The following is a 17,991-nucleotide window of genomic DNA, read 5'->3' on the forward strand; positions in this document are numbered from 1 at the left end:
GGACAATATCTGCCCCCATGGGATCCACCTGCTGTTGAATACACCAACCCAACCATCTGGACCAGGCAGATCGGTATCTGTAGGAAGCTGGCTCTGTATATATTATTCCAAAGTAAGGTATAGTGTGCACAGAGTCCAGTGGAACCCCAAAGGTAGGAAGGGGTAAAAGTAGATAACACCATACTCTCTATTTGTGGTAGTGTGGGCGAGCAGTAAGGCTTTATCAGAGGGTAGTGGTAAGCATTTATTGTACAAACTCAGGCAAGAAATAATGTCACACACTCAAAGACTGAACTCAGACCAATTTGTTTGTATCAAAAATATTATTTAGTTATTTTATTTCAAGAACTAAGCCAAGCCTGGTGCAGGTAAGTGAAATAATACTTTGGAGGTTTTTATGCAGTGAATTACAGTTGGACGCAGGTTCAAATGCAGTAGTTGATGTACAGGTAAGTCAACAGTTCGAAATTACTTTTCAGTTACTTTACAGATTACTGTGCCTATTACTTATTGAATTACTTTTAAGTTACTTTTGCTAACCAGTGTGATATTCCTAGATATCACACTGGGACATCTCCTAGACAAAAGGTAATTAATAAAGTTTTTGTATATTTGCAGTTTTTCAAGTGTTCATACAAACCAACTCCACACTTGGAAGATTTTTCAAAGAAAGGCAGTCAATGCAATCCTATGGGAGGAAATTAAGTTATTGGTTTACAGTTAAGTACTTTGTTGTGGGAGTTGGTATTTTGGGGTTAGCACCAGGGTTCCCCCAGGGTCTAGGATGCACTCTTCAAGCACCCTTAGCAGCACTAGAGCGGCCAGGTGTAGAGTGCTGAGGCCCAATGTTATCCAATGGGGTATCAGGGGCCTCCGGTTGGTGGCTGCTCACGGGCAGGTCACAAGGTTGTGGGAGCAAAGCTCCTTGTGTTAGGCTCAGGGCAAAGGGGATCCGAGTTAGCACACAAAGTGCACCCGCAGCGGCACAGGGGCGGCTGGGTGCAGGGTGCAGGGTGCTGTTTTGGCATTGGGTGCCCTGTTGATTTCAATGGGTATTCTCTGGTTACCACAAGCACTGTAGGCTCGGGGACAAAGATCTTCTGTGGGTGACTACTGGTTGGAGAAGTAAGTTGGGATGCCTGGGGATGCAGGGACACCGTTGGTTGGGCCACTCAAGGCCCTGGGACGTAGGGTGCAGGGGTGTCTTTAGGCATTGGGTTTTTCTTACCAGCTCCGGTCGGGGGGATCCTACAGAATGGGGTTGCAGGGGTTGATTGGAGATTTGAGGCAGGTCAGAGATCACCAGATCTCAGGTCAGGATCGCCGGGGAGTCCTCCTCGTGGTGTTGGGCCACTCAAATTCGGGCTTTGAGCATCAGGTGCCGAGTGGTGCAGACTCGCGGGTTTGTCTGGAGCCAGAGTTTGTGGGTGAGCAAATCAGGTTCTCACGGGAGGCAAAATCTTGGTTTGGTCTTGGGGGCTGCTGGCTGCAGGACACATCGGGATTTCGCTGGAGCAGGTTCAAGGTGGGGACAGGCTGGTAGAGCTGGGGCCAAGTCAGTGGGCGTCCTCCTCTTCTTAGATCAGCACAGCTTCTTCGGTCCTTCTTCTGGTCGGTTCTTGTCTAAGGAGGCAAGGTTCAGGGTTGCCCCTAAATACTAAATTTAGGGGCGTTACAGGTGGTATAGGTCGGGACAAATGGGTCCCTTCCTTGGGATGGGTACACCCCCTTTTAAGCCACCCTCCAGTGGGAGTGTGGCATATGCCTCTCTCTAGTTGGCTGGGTCCCCAATCTGCAAGATGGCGGGGACTGAGAGTTGTGCTTCACCTCGCCTCCCCCACCTGCGGGGTAGGGCTAGCAAAGGTGGGCACACCTTCCTTCCTCACTTGGTTTTCCAGCTGATTCTCCCGCCCAAAGCGGGGGTGTTAGACCTGTCAGCCCTTTGGGTAGTCCCTCCTCATCATTATTTATTTTGTCCCACTTTTGCCTCAAACCCTGTTAGTATTTTTCCTTTTTGGGAACCACCAGACTTTTTCGTATTGATGCAGATTCAGGGAGCCATTTTATCTACCCCTGGAACTTCTGTCTGAGGGCCTGGAGCACAAAATGGTGGCCACCTGTGACATCAGCAGAACCCACTGGAACCTACTAGAACCTTCTGCAACATTCTGGAACCCTGTGACAGTTGGAGGCGGTTTAGAATGTTGGGAAGCTAAAGCCAGAGTTGACAGTTGGAGCTGGCAGTTGGCACCTGACTGGTGAAGAGAGAGCAGCAGAAACCTGAAGGAGGAAGGAGTGAGGCAGCAGGGGTGGAAACTTGTGCCTGGAGTGGGGTCCATAAACCCACCCTTGATACTAGTCCCTACTGACTGAGCCCAGCCTGGAGCCCTGTGTGGGAAAAAGCAAGAAAAACCATCTTAAGGACCTGGACAGCAGGAACAGGCCTTAGAAGTAAAGAAAAGCAAGAATCTGACCTGTTTATTGGTTTCCCTGGAGTCCGACGTCGAGAAGCCTGAGACCTGGAGCCCGAGGTGGAGAAGCGGCGCTGACTGGAAAGTAGACGTCGTACCCGGAGCCGCCAGAGGTCGAGAGAGGGCGCCGACGGAGGTCGTGGAGAGTACCAGAGGTCGAGGAGGAAGACACCTGAGGTCAAGTGAGCGGCGTCGACGGGGGAGTGAAGTCCGCCCTCCGGAGTCGCCGGAGACCGAGGTGAAGCGTGCCGGAGGTCGGGAGTGGAGATCGCACTCCGGAGTCGCCGGAACCTGAAGAGAATCGAACCGGAGGTCGACATTGAGCTGAGGCCGCCGACATCGAACCGGAGCTGCCCGAAGTCGACATCGAGCCAAGACAGCCCGACGTCATCGAATCGGAGATCGACATCGAGCCGAGGCCGCCGACATCGAACCGGAGCCGCCTATCGACGTCGTCAAGAACTGACATTGTGCCGAGGCCGCCAACATCGAACCGGAACCGCCTCACGGCGTCGACACGACTCCAGCGGCGTCGGAGCTTCATAAAAAGGGCAGTAAGTGGAATAGAGGGCGCCTAAGGCCCTGTGGAGCTCTAAGAGACCATCCTAAGGGATAAAGAGGTGTTAGAACCAGCCTGGAAGTGCCAGGGGTGGACTGAGACTGATACAGTGACCTGTGTGAGGGGTGGTGTAGTTTGGGAGAGCCAGATTCCTAGATTACCCTTGATCTACCTCAGTTTTAGCCTCAGCCTTACCCAAGCTAGGTGAGACACCCTCAGGCCATCCACCTAACCACAAGCTGTGACTGGGCCAAATCAGCCCATAGTATTTTAAATGTGATCTGATTTTACAAATGTCATTGTTGGCTGGTATTATTTATTGAGGGTACTGTATTTATTGTATTTATCTAAATTATTCCTGTAATGTATTTATTGTCCTGAGCTAACTTATTCCTGCACAGTATTTATTCCCTCACAGTATTTATTTGACCTGAACCTATTTATTGCACCTGGAAAGTGTTACTATTTATTTGACCTGCACTTTTTAAGGAGTGACCTGAACCTATTTATTGCACCTGTAAAGTGTTACTATTTATTTGACCTGCACTTTGTAAGGAGAAGCCTTGTGTTCTGTGATTGTATTATTATTTATTTAATCAGCAACTAAGAGAAAAGAAGATAAACACAGAGATATTTTCATAATTTTTAAGGTGTAGTGTCGTTTTTGGAACGGATGCACGCATGGTTATTGTGTGGGTATGACGTATGCTTAACACGGTGCCTGACCCCTGACCACTCGAGCCAAGCTACCACTGTGTATGTCTGGAAAGACCCCGTTACCACCACCCTTTCCGGTGTGGGAGTGGGGTTTTTCTAACATAATTGGTGTTCAGCGGCGGGATTGAGCTGTGCCTACGCATACTCGACAATAACTGTGGGTAGTCCATAGGCCTACACCTGGAGTTTTCTCAAAGCGGCCTTCCTAATTGTGAGTTTTTGTTTTTTCCAAATTTACTCTGGTGGTGGGAGGAGGTATTATATAAGGTACCCCCCTGCATTGCTTCTGTAAAAACCTGTCTTCTGTTCTGAGTGGGCAAAATGGAGTTTGTGCTAGAAGACCTGGAAACCTATACTGTGGCCCAACTCAGGGAGTTTTGTCAGCGGGAGGGGGTGTATTGTCCCCCAGGAGCAAAGAAGGGTGCACTCCAAACCAGCTTAAGGGCTTGGGGGGAGGCACGACGAGAGAGTAAGGCTGAGCAGGAAGACAGGGATGGAGAGCCTGACAGCGAGAGGGCTGGGATGTACCAACCTGAGGTGGGGAACCTGTTAGCGGGGCCCAGAACCATTTCCAGGAAGGGCAGCAGTGCCTCTAGCGGTGGCTTGTCTGAAGTGGAGTTAACAGACCGGAGGGAGAAAAGACAGCTCACATGGGACTTAGCAAGGCTAGAGAAAGAGAAGGAGGAACAGAGGATGGCTCATGAGCTAAGGCTGAAAGAGATAGATCTTCAGATCCTAAGAGTCGGGGCACACACTGTTCCTAATGGTGGCAGCAAAGACCAAGAAAGAGAGTTCACTAGGGAACCCAAACCCTACCTGCCGAAGGACATCGTAGCTAGCTATGGAGTGGGCGACGATATTGCCAAGTGGCTAGCGGCCTATGAGGTCTCGTTAAGGGCCCATGGGGTTCCAGAGAAGTACTGGGGAGCGGGATTGTACAAGTACATGCCTCCAGCTGGTAGGGATGCTTTATTGGCCCTAGAGGAGGATGAGCAGACCCACTACCCCACCATGAAGGTGGCGCTCATAAGAAAGTTTGGACTAACACCCGAAAAGTACAGACAGAAGTTCCGGGGTAGTCACAAACTGGGCACACAGAATTGGGTGGACTTCCTGGACTATGCAAAGAAGGCACTAGAGGGTTGGATTCAGGGCAGTGAAGTGAGGAACTACGAGGGGTTGTTTGATTTAGTACTGAAGGAACACCTGCTCGAAAAATGTTTCCCTGAACTGCGTCAACACCTGGTGGATAGCAAGCTGACCAATCCCCGGAAGCTTGCTGAGGAGGCGGAAATTTGGGCTAGTACCCGGGTGTCCACAAGGGGGACTGGAGGGGATACTCAAAAGGCCGGACAGGGCGCCCCCAGAAGAAAGAGGGAGGGGAAAAGAAGAAGGAGTTCTCCAAAGGCCCCCAAAATAACTTCCAAGGGAAGGGAACAGGATTCACCCCTAGGGCTAACCCACCCAGAAACCCTAATCCTGGCCAGAGTCAGCAGCCAAGGGTTGTCCATTGCTACGAGTGCGGTGGCGTTGGACACTATAAGGGAGATGCGAAGTGCCCGAAACGACCACCCCCTCCCATTGGAGGAAAGACCCCCGGAGTAGCTAGTGCAGTGCTCGGGGAGGAGATGCCCTTAACTAAGGGAAGGGAGTGGGCGGGTGTCACTTTAGTGTCCCTGGGAGAACGGGAGATGGTTCCTAAGATCCAGGTGCCCGCAAATACCGTAAAGTATGGGCAGTGGGTCACCATCAACGGCCAAAGAGGGGAGGCTCTGAGAGACACAGGAGCCAGTATGACTATGGTACGTAGCCAACTGGTGTCTCCAGAGCAGGTAATTCCCGATGTACTCCACCCAGCCGCGATGGCTGACGGCAGAACAGGCCACTATCCGGTGGCCAAGGTTCCCTTTGAATGGGGGGGGGTTGCAGGTTCACTTCGAGTTGCCGTAAGCCCTGCCGTGCCAGTCGATTGTCTACTGGGGAATGACATGGAGCACAATGCTTGGAAGGAGGTGGAATACCGGACTCATACTGAGATGCTGGGTACACCTGACTGGGCCTGTGTGAGCACAAGGTCCGTGACTACCCGGAGAGGGAGTTCATTTCGGCTGGAGCCTGGAACAAAGGCCGAGCCAGCTGCCAGTCAAGGGAAGAACCGAGGACAGGAGGAGCCTGCCTCGGCGTCCACACCCCGTAGGACGGATAGGCCACCGGAGGTGGTGGACCAGGAGTCTGCGGTGGGGGATGTTACCAAACTGGAGGACCTACCCATCCCGGCCGAGTGGCACGTGGAGGGAGGCCCGACCAGGGAGGAATTCTGCCGGGGCCAGAGGGAGTGCCCTACCCTTGAGGGGCTGAGGCGTCAGGCCAAAGCCCAGGCAGCAGGGAACGTTGAAGGGAACTACAGTGTTTACTGGGAGGATGGCCTCCTCTACAGTGAACCCAAGGCACCCCTACATGGATCGTCACGAGCCTTGGTAGTCCCTCAACGTTATCGAGCCTTCCTTTTGGAGTTGGCTCACGAGATCCCATTGGCAGGACACCTGGGGCAAGACAAGACCTTCGCCCGTCTTGTCCCACACTTTTATTGGCCTCAGATGAAAGTGTCGTCTGATACCTACTGCCGGACATGTGTGTCTTGCCAAGCCAGTGGGAAAACAGGGGTGAAGCTGAAAGCTCCCCTGGAACCACTTCCTGTCGTTAGCACCCCCTTTGAAAGGGTGGGCATCGACATTGTGGGTCCGTTAGATCCACCTACTACAGCTGGTCACAGGTTTATCCTGGTTCTGGTGGATCATGCCACACGGTACCCAGAGGCAATACCTCTGAGGACCATTACAGCACCTGTTGTGGCTAGGGCCCTGATGGGAATCTTTACCCGAGTGGGTTTTCCCAAGGAAGTTGTGTCCGACAGGGGGACCAACTTCATGTCAGCGTACATGCGGGCCATGTGGAAGGAGTGCGGAGTTACATACCGGTTCACCACTCCTTACCACCCCCAGACCAATGGTCTGGTGGAGAGGTTTAACAAAACCTTGAAAGGCATGATCAGAAGTCTGCCTGAAAGCCTGCGGAGGAAATGGGACGTCCTCCTACCCTGTCTACTCTTTTCCTACAGGGAAGTGCCACAGAAGGGAGTGGGCTTCAGCCCCTTCGAGCTTCTGTATGGGCACCCTGTACGTGGACCTCTCAACCTGGTGAGAGACGGATGGGAAAGAACTCCCAGAAAGCTTCCCCAGGATGTGGTGAGCTACATGCTGGCCTTCCGGAGCCAAATGGCTAAGTTGTGGAAGCAAGCTTCTGACAACTTGGAAGCCAGCCAAGCAGTAATGAAGGCGTGGTATGACCACAACGCTCACCCGGTGGAGTTGGAGCCTGGCCAGAAGGTGTGGGTGATCGAACCAGGAGAGCTTAGCGCCCTCCAGGATCGCTGGTCAGGACCCTTTGAGGTGTTGGAGAAGAAGGGTAAGGCTACCTACTTGGTGGATCTTAAGACCCCTCGTCAGCCCCTACGGGTGCTGCACGCCAACCGCCTCAAACCCCACCACGAGAGGCCCGAAGTCATCTTGATGATGGTGACTGACGGAGCAGAGGACGCGGAAAGCGAGCCTCTCCCCGATTTGTTTGCGTCTCAAGAAAAGGATGGGTCGGTGGAGGGAGTGATTCTCTCCCCATCTCTAACTCCTGAACAGCAGGAGGACTGCCGCCAGGTCCTGGGACAGTACTCCTCGTTGTTCTCCCTTGTTCCGGGTAGGACTCACCTGTGCGTCCATGACGTGGACACAGGAGACAGCCCACCTGTGAAGTCCAAGATCTACCGGATGTCAAACAAGTTGAAGGCCAGCATTAACGGTGAAGTCACTAAGATGCTGGAGCTAGGAGTGATCGAACCTTCTAGCAGCCCCTGGTCCAGTCCGGTGGTGTTAGTACCAAAAGCTGCACCACCGGGTGCCCAACCGGAACTGAGGTTCTGTGTGGACTACCGGGGACTGAATTCAGTAACCAAAACTGATGCTCATCCGATCCCTAGGGCGGATGAATTGATTGACCGGCTGGGAGCTGCCCAATATCTAAGTACCTTTGACCTTACTTCTGGGTACTGGCAGATCTCTTTGACTGATGGAGCAAGGGAAAGGTCAGCCTTCTCCACGCCCAATGGCCACTACCAGTTCTGTGTGATGCCCTTTGGGCTCAAGAACGCACCTGCCACGTTTCAGCGCCTGGTAAACCAGATCCTCACCGGAATGGAGAGTTTCTCTGCTGCTTATCTGGATGACATAGCCGTCTTCAGTAACAGCTGGGAGGATCACTTGCGTCACCTGCAAGCTGTTCTCCAGGCCCTGAGACAAGCTGGGTTAACGATCAAGGCCAGCAAGTGCCAGATCGGGCAGGGGTCGGTAGTGTACCTTGGACACTTGGTGGGCAGGGGAGAAGTGCAACCCCTCCAGGCGAAGATCGAGGCCATCATGGCCTGGGAACCCCCCAAGACACAGACTGAGGTCCGAGCTTTTCTGGGCCTCACGGGATACTACCGCCGCTTCGTGAAGGGGTACGGTACCATCGTAGCCCCCCTCACGGAGCTCACGTCCAAGAAACAACCTCGACGGGTAGTCTGGACGGAGGCTTGTCAGCAGGCCTTTGTGAAGCTGAAGCAAGCCATGTGCGAGGCCCCGGTCTTAAGGGCCCCAGACTTTTCCAAGGAGTTCATTGTCCACACAGATGCATCAGAACATGGCATTGGGGCAGTGTTATCGCAACTCAATGAAGAGGGTCTGGATCAACCCGTGGTCTTCCTATCCCGGAGACTACTTCCCAGGGAACAGAAGTGGAGTGCAATAGAGCGTGAAGCCTTTGCAGTGGTATGGGCTCTGAAGAAGTTGCGGCCATACCTGTTTGGCTCGCACTTCCTGGTTCAGACCGACCACAGACCCCTTCGTTGGCTGATGCAGATGAAGGGGGAAAATCCCAAGTTGTTGAGGTGGTCTATTTCCCTACAGGGAATGGACTTTCAGGTGGAACATCGGCCTGGAGTGGACCACGCCAATGCAGACGGTCTCTCAAGGTATTTCCGCCTTAGTGATGAGAACTCCCAAGGGGTTGGGTAGCTCTCCCCACTTTCAGCTGGGGGGGACGCGTGTTAGACCTGTCAGCCCTTTGGGTAGTCCCTCCTCATCATTATTTATTTTGTCCCACTTTTGCCTCAAACCCTGTTAGTATTTTTCCTTTTTGGGAACCACCAGACTTTTTCGTATTGATGCAGATTCAGGGAGCCATTTTATCTACCCCTGGAACTTCTGTCTGAGGGCCTGGAGCACAAAATGGTGGCCACCTGTGACATCAGCAGAACCCAATGGAACCTACTAGAACCTTCTGCAACATTCTGGAACCCTGTGACAGTTGGAGGCGGTTTAGAATGTTGGGAAGCTAAAGCCAGAGTTGACAGTTGGAGCTGGCAGTTGGCACCTGACTGGTGAAGAGAGAGCAGCAGAAACCTGAAGGAGGAAGGAGTGAGGCAGCAGGGGTGGAAACTTGTGCCTGGAGTGGGGTCCATAAACCCACCCTTGATACTAGTCCCTACTGACTGAGCCCAGCCTGGAGCCCTGTGTGGGAAAAAGCAAGAAAAACCATCTTAAGGACCTGGACAGCAGGAACAGGCCTTAGAAGTAAAGAAAAGCAAGAATCTGACCTGTTTATTGGTTTCCCTGGAGTCCAACGTCGAGAAGCCTGAGACCTGGAGCCCGAGGTGGAGAAGCGGCGCTGACTGGAGAGTAGACGTCGTACCCGGAGCCGCCAGAGGTCGAGAGAGGGCGCCGACGGAGGTCGTGGAGAGTACCAGAGGTCGAGGAGGAAGACACCTGAGGTCAAGTGAGCGGCGTCGACGGGGGAGTGAAGTCCGCCCTCCGGAGTCGCCGGAGACCGAGGTGAAGCGTGCCGGAGGTCGGGAGTGGAGATCGCACTCCGGAGTCGCCGGAACCTGAAGAGAATCGAACCGGAGGTCGACATCGAGCTGAGGCCGCCGACATCGAAACGGAGCTGCCCGAAGTCGACATCGAGCCAAGACAGCCCGACGTCATCGAATCGGAGATCGACATCGAGCCGAGGCCGCCGACATCGAACCGGAGCCGCCTATCGACGTCGTCAAGAACTGACATTGTGCCGAGGCCGCCGACATCGAACCGGAACCGCCTCACGGCGTCGACACGACTCCAGCGGCGTCGGAGCTTCATAAAAAGGGCAGTAAGTGGAATAGAGGGCGCCTAAGGCCCTGTGGAGCTCTAAGAGACCATCCTAAGGGATAAAGAGGTGTTAGAACCAGCCTGGAAGTGCCAGGGGTGGACTGAGACTGATACAGTGACCTGTGTGAGGGGTGGTGTAGTTTGGGAGAGCCAGATTCCTAGATTACCCTTGATCTACCTCAGTTTTAGCCTCAGCCTTACCCAAGCTAGGTGAGACACCCTCAGGCCATCCACCTAACCACAAGCTGTGACTGGGCCAAATCAGCCCATAGTATTTTAAATGTGATCTGATTTTACAAATGTCATTGTTGGCTGGTATTATTTATTGAGGGTACTGTATTTATTGTATTTATCTAAATTATTCCTGTAATGTATTTATTGTCCTGAGCTAACTTATTCCTGCACAGTATTTATTCCCTCACAGTATTTATTTGACCTGAACCTATTTATTGCACCTGTAACGTGTTACTATTTATTTGACCTGCACTTTTTAAGGAGTGACCTGAACCTATTTATTGCACCTGTAAAGTGTTACTATTTATTTGACCTGCACTTTTTAAGGAGAAGCCTTGTGTTCTGTGATTGTATTATTATTTATTTAATCAGCAACTAAGAGAAAAGAAGATAAACACAGAGATATTTTCATAATTTTTAAGGTGTAGTGTCGTTTTTGGAACGGATGCACGCATGGTTATTGTGTGGGTATGACGTATGCTTAACACGGTGCCTGACCCCTGACCACTCGAGCCAAGCTACCACTGTGTATGTCTGGAAAGACCCCGTTACCACCACCCTTTCCGGTGTGGGAGTGGGGTTTTTCTAACAGGGGGTCAGAACCGGCAGGGGCCAGTTGCTTGAAGCAGCAAATGGCTGAGGTAGCTCACAAAGGCGGCAAGCCTTTGAAGCTTCCCCTTCGTGGACCCTACCCATCCTGGGGGAGAAGGCCTGCCACCTCGCCCTAGGATGTGCATTGTTTCTGGTGCCTGAGAGCAGCAGGCTCTCAACCCAGGTGTCCAGAAACATGTCTGGCGGTGGCAGCTGGCGAGCAGCCACTCAGAATTGGTTTAGACATTGTAGGGGTACAAGGCTCATGCACCTGTACCCCCACCACTAGAATAATGCACCCATTTACAGGGGGGGTGTACCTATGCCAGGGCAGTGGGATGTAGGCATGGTACACAGGGATGTGTGCCATGTTGACTCTTCACTTTGTTCTGCATCAAAACACGCAGCCTGCAATGGCAGAGTGTGTGTGTGTGTAAAGGTTTAGAGCCTCTAAGGGTGGCATAATAAGTGCTGCAGCCCTTAGAGGCCTTCCCTGTCCACAGTTTCCTTGGTACCTACGGTACCATCTACAAGGGACTTACATGAGGCCAAAGAGTGCCAACTGGGTTTTGTATTAATGCAGTTGAGGGAAAGAACAAAGGCCTTGGGTACCTGGTTGGCAGGAACCAGGGTACATTCAGTCAAAGTATATCAACAGTTTGCACGCAAAGATACAAAAAGAGGGCACTTTCTTACAGTATTGTTTGTTTGTGCCATCTGCCCAAGCCCTGGCAAGTATGGAGGAAGCCTCTTGTGAAAGGCCCGGGACTTTCCAATGTTCCCAGTAACCCTCCAAGCCAGGAAGCGGAGAGATCCCACTAGGACCAGCGGGTGAAGGTTGTTCTGGGGATCCCTGAGAAGATTGTGAAACGGGTAGAGGGATTGGAAAATCCCAGGAAAGTTCCATCATTGCTGGAAACCAGACTTGTGACCTTTATATTGGGTTAATCACCACCAGGTCCACCTGTTGTCTGCGCTACTTGATCCGCCAGTCGCATTATAATTGCAAAGTGCAGGAAGGCATAGAATAGTTCCCTTGATCCAATCCTGAAAAAAATGCGTCCATGGCTGCTGCATGGGGATCCGATCTCCAACTGAAGTACCGGTCGAGCTTATAGTCCAGTCTGGACGCAAAGAGATCCTTGGAAAACAAACCCCATCAATCCTGGAGTTGTTGGAGCCAACTTCCAAAGGCTGGCATCCTTCCAGTGGCGGGAATGCCAATCCACCACCTGATTGGAGCACCGTGGAAGGTGCTCCGCTGACAGGGAAATTTGGTTGGCTAAGCAGTATTTCCATAGCATCCGAGCGAGGTCCGACAAGGTCTTTGACAGAGTCCCACCCCCAGATGGTTGAGCATCGGAGGGCGAAAGAGTCCACCATCAACTCCAGGCTGTTGATATGCAGAGATTGTTCTGTGGAGAACCATCTTACTCCAGGGGAGAGCTCACCACAGCACGCACCCCATCCGGAGCCGGTGGTATCATATTTGACCACCAGGTCGAGTTGGGAGCCGAAGATCCCTTGGCCATTCCACGCCTCCATATGGGACATCCACCAATGCATTTCCTCCTAGGCCTCGTCTGAGAGCAGAATAACTGGGCATACTCGAGGACATTCCGGAGGTGCTTGATTTTCAAGTGTTGCAGTGCCCAGTAATGGAGAGGGCCTGGGAAGATAGCCTGGATGGAGGACAAGAGGAGTCGCACAATCCGTGCCAATTGCCGAAGAGAAATCGGTGCCTTGCAGATAGTTCTCCTGAGCTTGTGGCTAATTTTGGTCAACTTCAGGGGGGAAACTGAGGGTCGCTGTGACAGATTCTATCAAGAATCTTAGAAATTGCACTGACTGGGATGGTATCAGAAGGACTTCTCGGTGTTGATCAGGAACCTCAATGACTCAAGAAGGTCAACTGCCATCTGCAAGTTTAAGGAGAGACATAGCGGGTATTGGTCCATGATCAGAATATCGTTGAGGCAGACGGTTAGTCTCGCCCCGCGTGCCTGCAAATGTTCGACAAGCGGCCTCGTCAGCTTGGTAAAAGCACCAAGGGGCTGATGTTAGACCGAAAGGAAGAGATGCAAACTCAAACACCATGAAGTCCCACTGGAACTGCAAGAATCATCTGTGAGGGGGACAAATGGGGACTGCCAAATATGCGTCCTTCCAGTCCAGGCGGATCATCCAATCCGAAATCTGGAGGAGGTCCCTCAAAAGATGAATGCCCTCCATCTTGAAATGACGGTACAGGAGCCATGCATTGAACTCCTTGAGAATGATAACCGGACGTTGCCCGCCGTCCCTTTTCTCTACTAGCAAATGGTTGCTGATGAAACCATGAGGGTGAACTGTTGTTCTTACTATCGCGCCTTTCTGCAGTAGGCTGGTTATCTCTTGGTCCACTAGGGCCTCCTGTTCCTTGGAAAAGACCAGAGACCTGGGGTAGTGGGTCTGAGACGGAAGCCCATAAAATGCTATGTGGAAACCCTCTACCATCTGAAGGACCCACGCATCTGAGGAGAGCTTTCCTCAGTTTGACAGAAAAAGGGCCAGGCGACCCCCCCCCAATTTGAATGCCCACCAGATCTTGTATCCTCACCTTGTGCATTGTTGAAGTTGCCGCCTCTGGATCCACCTCTGCCCCAGCGGCTCCGAGGGTAGGGTTTAGTCGGGTAGAAGTTTCCAAACTTGGTTGAGTCCTGCCACTGGCCCCAGCGGAAATCGCCACCTCTGGAGGCTTGCTGGAAGGGACGTCCAGTCGAGCGCCCCCATTCTCAACTGACTGCGGCAAAAACACAGGGGGTGAATATACTCTTAAGAGAGGACTGAGCTTTATCCAGTAAGTTGAAAGTATTGACAAATTTGCCTAGCTCACGAATAAAGGGGTCCCCAAACAGGTTTCCCTGGGCTATGTGCCTGCTTCCGACGTGGAGAGTTCTCCCAACTTGGGGTCAGTTTTAATCAACAGCGATCTGTGCAGTTCGGTAGAAATCATGCCGTTTGCGTTTCCCAGGAAGATAATGGCCCTCTGAGCCCAGCCGTATTAAGCCTTAAAAGAAATGAGGGATCCGGAGGCTTTTGCATCCTCCGCCATATCCATGATTTTCTTCAGGGGGCCTGCCACGTCCAGGAGCTTATCTTGGCACGAGTGCCATGATCTATCAATGCCCTTCTTGGGGTCATGGACAAATCTGGTGAGGAAGGTGGCCATCTTGGGGTCTATCTCTGGAGTGGCGGCCACCTTCCCCTCCAAAGATGGCCTGAGGCATTCTGCTTTAAGGCAGTCCCTCACCCCCTTATCGAGAGGTTTCCTCAGGCAACTTGCCATGGAGGCCACTACCTTGGGTGCAGGGCACCACTTCACCGAATGCGGGTGTAGCAAATCATCAGGGTTCAACAAGTCCCCCTCCAGGAGTTGTATCGCGTCTGTGGGTGGACCAGCGTCAGCTAGTGGGCTGGCAGTTGGGCGCCAAGGTCTAGAATGATCCCCTTTCGAGGTATCGGGAGAGTAATTCCCATCCCCATGATCAGTTTTTGGAGGAGTGGCCGGGGGATTCCCTGAGGGACCAGGAGTCTGAGTGTCCTGGAAGGGCTGGGAGTCCATGAATGCCTTTTTGAGGCATGAGAAAGCGTCTAAATCGACCCCAGGGTCGTCAGTCTGCTTGCGCTTGTCGGGGATCTGGGACTGGCTTGGAGCAGGGGTAGCAGACTGCCCTGGAGGTAGGGGGGGCCGGTGGCCATGTAATATCTTATCTATGCTTAAGGCGTTTTTGTCATTTTGCCTGGAGAGCCATCATCTTCTTCTCCAGTGGGGCTACCACCTGCAAAACAGTCTTGAAGATGGAAGCGTCCATCACTTCGCAAAAGTGCTCATCAGTTGGGAGGTAAGTAACCTCCTCCTCTTCCACAAAGTCCTCAACATTTTTAAACCCCATAATGGGGTATGGAGGCAATATGGCAAGTTCAATTATTGAGCAATGTGGCAGGTCTAAGCCCTTGTAATTATTCTCCTAGAGAGGAGATGAAAAAATTGGGACGTGCACCACTATGTTTTATGGGGATTGAAAAAAAAAACGCCTGGGAGGTCCCAAAAAATTGTCTCAGAGGAGGCTAGTCTTACCCTCCAGGATGTTCCCTCTATCAGGCGGTGGCTCGCAGGGCTAATTATTAATAGTTCTCACTAACAACTCTACCCTGACAAAAACCTCCGTTTGGTTATGTGAGCCCCATGTCAACGCCGGAGCACATCACTGCATGCTGTCAGTGAAATTGATGTGTTCCGGGTGCCGGGGGGTCAAGGATGCGCAGGGCGCGAAGAGAGTGTGTGTGGGACCCTCTGGCAGTCGGAAGGCTGCACCCCCCACATGAGCCGGAAGAGACTGCAAAACGACCGCGTAGGAGCGGGATCATTCCCGCACTCGAGGCAAAGACCAAATGACCACATAAACAATCAGCATTCAAGGTGCCGCAAAACATAACAAGGGAGTAAAAGGCAACAATAAACACGAGGAGACTGCACGTTGAAGGAAACGTTTAGAATCCTGAAAGAGCTGAGCCAAAAAACGACACGTATATCCCAAGACGCCCCCAGTGATTGTAACGCTTACCAATCGTTCTTTCTTCGTAAAGTTAAGGACATCCTCTTAGAGATCGAAGAGACTGATCTCAGTCGAAGCTCCCTGATGCCGGTTAAAGTTCAGTCACTCCCAGCTCCGCTGGGTGTTCAACTCACCCATTTCCCTTGTCTTGATGCCCTAGCCTTAAAACACTTGGTAAACAGGGTAAAATCGGGTTCTCCGGCAGACCCTTGCTCCCCGGATATCTTTCGTATGGCTATCGCGGGCATGGAGAAACAGACTCTCTGTCTCCTAAATTCCTCGCTGGAAACGGATTATGTACCAGCTGACCTAAAAGAAGCCAGGGTTACACCTTTGTTGAAAAAGATGGGAGCGGATGTGACTGACCTGAAAAACTACAGGCCGATTTTGCAGCTCCCCTTTGTATCAAATCTTTTGGAACAACATGTCCTCAAAACTCTTTCAACATTTTTAGAGGACAATAAGCTGCTCCAGGTCAGACAGGCGGGCTTTAGAGCCCATCACAGCACAGAGCTGGTGATGCTGTCTGTCCTGGATGAGCTGAGAATTGCTGCCGATAGGAAAACTTTGAATGCCCTGATTTTACTTGATCTATCAGCGGCATTCGATACGGTTAGCCACAAAGTTTTACTGACCCGCCTTACGGATGCAGGTATTAAGGGACTAGCATACCAATGGTTGGAGTCCTTTCTGTCGGGGCGTACCCAGCGCGTCTAACTGGGCACACAGATATCAGACAAGGGCTCTCTGACCTGCGGAGTCCCTCAGGGTTCTGCTTTGTCCCCTCTCCTTTTCAATCTATACCTACAACCACTGGTGGAGAGCCTGGCACACATGGATTGTCAGGTTTTTAACTACGCCGACGATACACAACTTTTGGTAAAACTTGATAACTCGAGACTAGCTCAGGAAAGAGTTCAGAATATATTACGGTTCACCGTAAAGTGGATGTCGGCAAACTCGCTTAAGATCAATCCTGACAAGACAGAGGTCCTGACTGTCTCCCCAAAAAACAGCCGTGGTGTGAACTTTTTTGGCCACGGGAGCTGGGGTCTGCCCCCTCCCCAGTCCCTGTGGTGAAAAGTCTAGGTATTAAAATAGACTCTGATCTCACCATGGCTAGGCAAGTTACATCAGTTGTGGGGACATGCATTGGCCTCCTGAGGCAATTACGTAAACTTGTGCCCCTCCTGTCTACGACCTCATTGCAGATGATTGTGTCTGCTACCATTATTTCAAGGCTGGATTACGGCAACGCCTTGTACATTGGCCTGCCATTAAACTTGAGCAGGAAATTGCAGGTGGTGCAGAACGATGCAGCCCGTCTGATTTTTGGCCTGCCCAGAAGGGTGCATGCCTCTGACCTCCTTACCAAACTGCACTGGCTGCCGATGAAGCAAAGAGACATCTTCAAAGGCCTCTGCATCACTCATAAAGCCCTATACGGCCAGGTCCCTGCATACATTAAGGAGCGCTTTCAAATATATACCCCGAGACGTATTCTGCGGTCCTCGGAGGCGGGTCTTTTAGTCCCCCCTCGGTTTAAACTCGCCTCCAAGGGGGGCAGGGCTTGTTCGACTCTTCTTCCACATCTCTGGAATAAACCTGCCGGAACATCTGCGCAAGGAGCCCGTTCTTTTGAAATTCAGGAAACTTCTTAAACTATCCTGATTAGAGAGTCATTAGAATAACACCTCACTTTTTCGTATGTTATTACACGGTACTAGGGCGCTATCTTCCTCTCCAAAGCGCGAAGAGACCAGTTGGTGAATCTGCGCTATATAAAAGTCCTTTAACATAACATAACATCTGAATTGCTGCTGGAGCAGCGAAGAAAGAGGGAGATAGAAGGGCAACAAGAACTGTTACACAGATGGCAGCGCTGTGATTGGATGGACTGTTTCTGTTTCTTTTTCCCAGTTGTTCATGGGAAATGTGGTTATATGGTTTAAATGATTTCTTGAAAATGGCTGCTGGAGAAAAATAAAGTGAAGAGAGAACTGCCTAATCCTCGCCTCCGGGTCCTGACATAGAATTGATAACCCCTTGCTATCTTACCTGTTTTATCTTTATTTGTTCTAGAAAATACATCTACACCAAGGCACTGTTTAGAAAGATACAATTCTACCAATTGTGATGTATTTTATCTTTGTTTATCTAAGCCAGAGGTCTTCAAACTGTGGGGTTCACTCCTGTGTGGATCCGCAGCTGTATTCCTAGGGCAGCACAAATGCCTCAGTAAGTACTTGTAAATGAAGATGGCCTGGAAGCATGACCTTGTTCATTTGGCACGTTTCCAGGCTGTTATAATTTGCATGCAGTAGTTAAAGTACATAAAGAAAGTATGAGAACTGTGATTCTGAGTGCCAGGGGGCAAGTTCATTCATGTGGTGTAGGGGTCAAAGTCGTGCATAAAAAGAACAAAATATTCTATAGGTTGTTTTTCACCTTCAGCTAACTGCATATAAAATAATGCACACACCTAAGATGAAAAATAAATGCAAATTAAACTAATCAGTGGGAAATGCACACTTTTACATTATGAACCTTCCGCTGGTTTATGTGATCACTACAGATGTCTGTGT

The sequence above is a fragment of the Triturus cristatus genome, chromosome 5_1 (assembly GCF_964204655.1).
Source record: "Triturus cristatus chromosome 5_1, aTriCri1.1, whole genome shotgun sequence".
NCBI lineage: Eukaryota > Metazoa > Chordata > Amphibia > Caudata > Salamandridae > Triturus > Triturus cristatus.